We start from the raw sequence: 7851 nt of genomic DNA, 5'->3' as shown, positions 1-7851 counted from the left end.
TTTCTGTTGTTTGTTATGTATTTTTCAACTTAGAATACAAAAATACATTATATTAATAAAACGCCAAACAATCATAATGCTTGTGAAAACGCCATAATGCAGTAAACGCCAAAAACTCCCAAACTATAATAAAAGTAATTTGGAAAAGTATTATTAAAAGCTAAAAATGAAAAAAAAATGCCAAAAACTACTTAAAGCCATTAAAAACACCAAACTTGGGAGATGGAAAGTCTATGACCCTAAAAACTCATAAAAAGCTGAATAAAAACAGTAAAAATACACACAATAACTGAAAAGACGGCTACTTTATTAACATCAATTATTATAGATAGAATCCCGCCTAAACTACATGACAAAAACATCTAATAAGAGAGATGTCTCCGCACAATCAATTGATCACAAACCAAAAAAACGCCATGTTTCCTAGAAACCATTCACTTTAAAACGCCAAAAAAATAGTTAAAAAAAGCCACAGATGCGGAACCTCGTTTCTTCTATATTGAGTATTGTTCTGAATGAAGTTTCACTGAATGGATTCTTTTCTGAGGTGGGTATCTCTATAAGCTTTTGCTGAATGAGATGGACAAATATTCATGAATAAGAGACTGATGACACTGATATATCATCATGTCACTTTATTCTTGATAGATATATTGATGGCATGAAGGGATCAATACATTCGAGCAGACGTTCATCTTCGACATGTCACCAAGTATATATCAAACCACAATAAAGGATGCCACAAAAAAGCATCTTTTAAAGACGAGCGTTATGTAGGAAAATAAAGATCTACATAAGGTATTCAAAACAGGTTCAAAACGCCAAAAAGGTTAAAGTAAAAGAGGCTGATGACAGTGAAGATTTGGATGAGAAATTAGATTATAATTTTTATATATATATTTTTTTCATTTTCTATTGTTTGTTATCTAATTCTCTGATGTTTATTATCTAATTCTCTACTAATAAAAAAAATTGAGTATAAAACGCCAAAAATTACAAACACCAAAACGCCTGATAGTGTGAAACTGTGAGAACGGATGCTAGCAAAGCACGATGTTGCTATATAAAACGCCATAAAACGCCAAAAAACGCTATAATTGCCTGTCACATTATAGGCCTGCATCCTACATGGCACAATACTTGATAGAAAAAAAAAATAAACATCAAGAAGATTACTGATGTGTTTTACATTATAGGCCTGCATCCTACTTGGCACAACAAATGTAGGTCCCGGTTTTCACTCCGAACCGATTGCGAAACGACCGTGCGACGTGCGGAATCCGTGCACGAACGAGACCGAAACACAAACCGTACTAAATCTGTGATTCCATTGAATGATATGAAAGTAGTACAAACCTTGAATCACCACTTGAAGCACTTTCTCTCTCTAGTTTCTCTCTCTAACCTCTAAGCTCCAAGTTGCACAAATGGCAAAAAGTTTTAAATTCTAAACCCTAAGGCTTCTATTTATAGGCCAAGGCTTATAAGAGATTCCCTCTTATTTACAATTATGCCACCTTGCCTTTACTAACAAGATATTACAATATAATGCTTGTTTACTTCAGTTTCAGCTACGGTTCGCATTGACGGAGGCGATAGACATTACTGCACTAACAGACTCCCCCTTGGATATTGCCGCAGTCAATCCGTATACAAGCTCGTAGCGACTTGTCAATATTTTTCTCTTTGAGTCTTCTTGAAGATTTGACGTCTTTCGCAACACAGACTCCCTCTTGCTCGAACAGAATCCCGGTGGATCTGTCTTCAGCTTCAGTTTCTCCCCCTTTCGATAGTCTCTTCAGGCTCCCCTTTTCGTCAAGCTTCCGTGTTTTTGGGATCGACACCTGGCTTTCTAGTTACAAGCTCTTCCAGGAACGATACCTGGATCCTTACACGCTTCCGTTTGCTTTGAGCTCGTCTTCAGACTCCCCCTTAGACTCGGCTGTCGGGATCGTAGTCTGGAATAACATCTGCAACACTCATACGTTTATAAGTGACAATGTTTTGAAATTGTCCAGAAATCGTATTCTGGCTCCTTTTTAAACTTTCTAAATCAAGATCCTTGCTCTGAATATATCCAGGAAAACTTGATTTTCTCCCCCTATCAACAAACTTCATGGATTTGACAGTTTCAGCGAACAGAATCGTAAACTGACTCTATTCAACTAATTTTAACAATATGATCATCCAAATTCCTCATAGTTAATCATCCAAGTCCAATTTAATGACCTTGTAGATTTCTCAAACTGTTTTTGATTTTTGATTTTTGATTTTAAAAATTTCAAGTTTCGAATTAATGAACTTGTTTATTTTCAGAAACACAATCAGTATAGTTAGATTTTGAAACTCAGCATTCAGACATCGGTTGTCGAAAACAAAGCAGAAATCAAAATCTTTTTGTATTTTCTGAAAACATAAAGCAGTTAAAGAAATATCTACAAACATATTTACAGACAGTATTTTTGTTTGAGTTCGTGTCAGAGGATCATATCAGTTTATGACAGATCACTAGTACCGTTAAAGTTTAAACACTTTAAGTTCTAAACGATTCACTTAGATTGTCAGTATATTGATCCACTTAAATTTTCACACAAAGTTCAACTGTTTCGAGATACGGATTAGTGTTTTAAGGACTTAACTTATTCGCGTGTCCCACCTCGGAATATACTCCCGTATCCAGATCCCAATATTCAGTCTTACAGGTGAGTATACCACAGATGATATTTGTTAGGGGTTAAATGCGAGGGCCATGAGAGCTCAGGTCGATACTTCCGTATACGCAGAGAGATGACGGCTTCGACTTTTCGGTGTTTCCCATTTAGAGGATCTTTTGTTTCAACGGCAATGATTATCAATTTTATTGTTTAATCAATTTGCTGAGGGCGATGCTATGTTTCAAGCAATGCAGAAAGTATTATTCGGGGACTAGGTCAGAACTTCCATTCAGCAGAAGTCCCGGAATAATACCCCAGATATCACTGAGTATAAAGACCTAGTATCTCAGAAAGAGGGACCTTTCAAACAAGATTTCGGGGGTTACCCATATATCCGAGAGATGTTCCCCACGAAATAAGTAAAGTTTGAAATTTAGGTTTATATCTCGAAAACAATTTACTAAGCGTGTAAAAATCTACTGGCATATCATCAGTGAGACCGTTTATCACATTATAGCATTACAATTCTTTAGCGTACTGTGATTGTCTACTGATGTACTATCATTTCCTCTTTTTACACAAAAACTCAAATTTTTGAATTTTATCATGTTTTTGGCTTTTTCAGATTTTCTAATGTTTTTGTATTTTCTGACAATTTCTTACTCCCCCTAAAATGCAAAACCATTTAAAGAAAATTTGACAACCTGATACTGATAGCTTTGTCTTGCCATCCATTAAAAAGCATAACGTACCCCCATGATTTACAACCAATTGATTTTCGACAGTTTGAAAACCGTTTTTCAATCTTGTGAAAGTAATCATGTTTGTTCCGCCGTGAGGGTTTTGGCATATTCAAGAAACATAATTTTTTTTTAAATTTTGAATTTTTAATAAAATCTAAAAACAAACATATTTTTGATTTTTCAAATTTTTGACAAAATAAAAACATATTTTTGGTTTTTAAATTTTTCAATTTTTTTAGAGTTTTTAGAAACATTGTTTAGTTATGTATAGAAATGATAAACTCCCTGTTCAACCAAACCAGGGTTCTGCAGCCTTCTCCTCCTATGCCAGGCTGCTCATCAATTCTGTTTCTTGACATTCAAACTTCATGAGCACCTGCACATTCACAAAAAAAACTCAATTACTTGAACAATTTATGTGACAACTCAAGTTTCCGAGATTCCACTTTCGCATTTATTGCACGTTAACTATTTGTCTAGTTGTTTACTTACACAATTTGTTTGCTTTGTAACTGTATACGTTGTGATATGATAAAGTGTATTGTGATTGTTGCATGGTTATGTGTTATTTTACGAATGATTTGACAAATACATGAACTTGATGATGAAACTGTAAATTATATGTGGTGTGTGTGTTTTATGTAAAAGATGATACTTAGGGGTGAGTAGAGTAGTTAGTGAAACCTTAATAACCCCTAACCCTAATCTCTCTCACAAAATCATTATACGTATTTCAATCTTCCTCTACAATCATATCCTACAATCATCTTTTTCATCTTTCTTGGTGGCACATGCTCTCAATCATCACTTTTGATCTCTCTCTTCATCTAGAATCAATCTAAGGTTAACGTTTAATGATTATTTGTTGTTAATCATTGGTTATTTGATTCATGCAAACCCTAGTTCTCCAAATAATGGTTCTGTGTTTATTGATCATTCTGATTATTGTGAAATGGTTTATGAATAGTTGTGTAATCACTTGCCTGATATTAAGATGCCTGATATGTTAGAGATGTTTGATTGTTGATTAGATTACAGCATTTGCCAATGTATGAAAATTAGGGTTTTGATCGTAACCTGTAACTGTTCCATTGAAAAACTGTGATTTGGTTTTGAATATTCGCATGATTGTTAGTCCGAAGATTTGTGTCAGGGTTTTTAAACCTTACATGGGGTCTGAGTTTTGCCAGACTAGGTCCGAGTTTTATTGATGCTATTAAGGTCCGAATTTTTGTAAAGGGTAAACATGGTCCGAATTTTAGAAGGACTCCTTGGGTCCGAGTTTGTAAACAATGTATGGTCCGAATTTTGGTTGATTGTCTGGTCCGAGTTTTGATGGGATACTTGGTCCGAGTTTTGTAAATGAATCACTTGGTCTGAATTTTAGTAATGATACATGGTCCGAGTTTTTAAGAGGGGGTGTTTGGTCCGAGCTTTTGTGGGGGGTGTTTGGTCCGACTTTTGTAAGTAATGTATGGTCCGACTTTCTGATTTAATACATGGTCTGACTTTTTATGATGCTTGAAGGGTGCGAGTTTTGTAAACAAAACACATGGTCTGAGTTTTCAAACATTAAAGGGGTCCGAGTTTGTTGTTTGGTTCATAAGTGTTACTGTATATTACTGTATGCCACTGTATGCCACTGCATGTTACTGCATGCCACTGCATGTTACTGTATGTTACTGCATGTTACTGCATGTTGCTGTATGTTACCGTATGTTGCTGAATGTTACTGTATGTATGTGCAATCTATGTCATGTCAATCTGTAAACAATTATCACACGGAACACAGTTGTTTGGACACCAAGGAATTGTAAACCTTAATTGAACGTAAACACTTACATTGAGTTTATGTGCAATGTACCTTAGGTCGTGTGTAACGGACCTAACCATTAATTAACACTAGAAGTACAATAACAAACCGAGCAAACCAAGGTGAGTTCACACTCTTACCAAGGCATGGGATTCCCGGTGGGTAGGGAATGGGATTGAACAAATACATGTACTTACACTGTTGCTAGACTATCTACCATCGTCCTCGGATGCGAAGGACCCATACGTAAAACCTACGTATACTTGTACTTACCACTGTCCTCAGGTTGCGAAGGACACTTACGTAAAACCTACATAAACTTATACTCACTACTGCCTCGGGTTGTGAAAGGCACTGACGTAAAACCTACGTAAACCCCCGCGTACCACTGTCCTCGAGGTAAGAAGGACACTTACGTAAAACCTACGTAAACCTCGTACGTACTACTGTTCTCGGGTTAAGAAGAACACTTATGGTTACCTCTAGTCTAGTACATACGCACATGGGAAGCCCCCACTAAATGAACATACAGTTGACTTAGTTAATACCGCATGGTGATGCAACAAACTTACTATTGCAAACATACTTACTGTGAACTCGCTCAACTAGTTGTTGACTTTCTGTTACATGCCTTGCAGGACCATAGGTACTCATGGAGCTTGCACGGGAAGCGCGGTCGTTGTGGGCACGGGTTGTGGATGTTGTGATAAACACTTTAATGACATTTCAACTTAATACTATGTTGGGTTTTACATTATTGCTTCCGCTACACGTTTGATTTTGTTTGGTTTTGAAAACGCCTTTCATATTAATGAATGACATTTACTATTTATTTACATGTTCAATATGATTGGTGGCTTGATCCTGGTCATGTCACGCCTCCAAGCGGTGGTATCCGCGTGTGGATTTTGGGGGTGTGACAGATTGGTATCAGAGCCATTGGTTATAGAGAACTTGGTTTTAATATGGGGAAAACATTTTTATTAAAACCAGACTATAAGGAGTACAGTGCTCGACGATCCACAACGACGCTTCGCTCCACGTGCAAGACTCAACATCCTAGGTAATATGGTTTATGTATTATTGCCTACATGCTAGATTACATAGAACTTTGCTCATGGTATGCTTAGATACACACAACCCCTATTGCTTGAGAATACTTGTGTGCTCACTCTCTTATGTCATCACACTATTTGCGAACCTCTCATACTTATGTTACCTTGCTATGAAGATCATGGCTGGACGCATTAACATAACACAAGCTCAATTGACGGCTCTCATTAACGAACAAGTTGCTGCGGCACTTGCAGCTGCACAAGCAGGAGGTATACCCTGCAGTCGTAACTCACACTAGGATCTTTAGATCCTACACTCCTAAATCAACTCTTGTGTTTAATCTTGTCCTGTTCCTATACACTACAGGTCAACACGTTCAGCAACCTGTTTGCACTTTCAAGAATTTCATGGACTGTCGTCCTAGCACGTTCAGTGGCACGGAGGGAGCAGTGGGACTCCTCCATTGGTTTGAAAAGCTCGAGTCGGTGTTTGAGATGTATGAAGGCCCTGAGGCTCGCAGGGTGAAGTACGCCACTGGTACTCTAGAAGGAATTGCACTGACTTGGTGGAACGTGCAAGTTCAGATATTAGGGCTGGCAGCTGCTAACGCCACCCCTTGGAATGATTTTAAGAAACTCATCAAACGGGAATACTGCACACGTGATGACATCCACAAGTTGGAAGTGGAGCTCTTTCATCTGAAAATGACAGGGTCGGAAATTGAAGCTTATACTAAACGGTCAAACGAGCTGGCCATCTTGTGTCGAACTATGGTGGACCCTCCAATCAAGCGCATTGAGTTGTATCTCAAGGGGCTAGCGCCAGAAATTCAGAGCCATGTGACATCAGCTAACCTTGATAATATCCAAGATATTCAGCGTCTTGCTCATCGTCTCACGGATCAGGCAGTGGATCAGAACAGACTGCCAAAGCGCATCAGTGCTACTACTACCGCTACCACTTCTGCCACTCCTACTACTCCCAGTGACAACAAGCGAAAATGGGAGGGGGATTCAAGCAAGGGATCAGCTACAGTTCAGTCTCAGGTCCAGCAGCAAAAGACTGACCACTACCAGAGTCCTAGTCAGCAGTCTTCTGGTAGCCGCGGGCAGAGAGTTTATCGAGGAAATCACCCCAGGTGCAACAACTGTAACAGACACCACAGTGGCCAGTGCAACAAGGGTCGCTGTCAGAGGTGTCTCAAGATGGGTCATGAGGCCAAGGATTGTAGGAGCCCACAGCCTGTAACTCAGAATGAGCAGCAGCAGCAAACACCGCAGAATCAGCAACAAGGTGCCAAGGGATGTTTTCATTGTGGTGCTGAAGGACACTTCAAAAGAAACTGTCCTCAGTTAAACCGAAACCAGAACAACAACAACAACAACAATAACCAGGGAAATGGCAACAACAACGGGGGAAATAACAATGATGGGAACAACGGCGCTAGGGTTCGTGCATTCGTGCTGGGGCAGGGTGATACCAGGAATGATCCCAACGTGGTTATGGGTAAGTTTCTTCTCGATGACTTTTATGTTACTGTTTTGTTTGATTCGGGTGCGGATACCAGTTATATGTATTTGAAAGT

Source organism: Helianthus annuus, chromosome 15, assembly GCF_002127325.2.
Source record: "Helianthus annuus cultivar XRQ/B chromosome 15, HanXRQr2.0-SUNRISE, whole genome shotgun sequence".
Lineage (NCBI taxonomy): Eukaryota > Viridiplantae > Streptophyta > Magnoliopsida > Asterales > Asteraceae > Helianthus > Helianthus annuus.
This window is presented reverse-complemented; position numbering follows the sequence as displayed.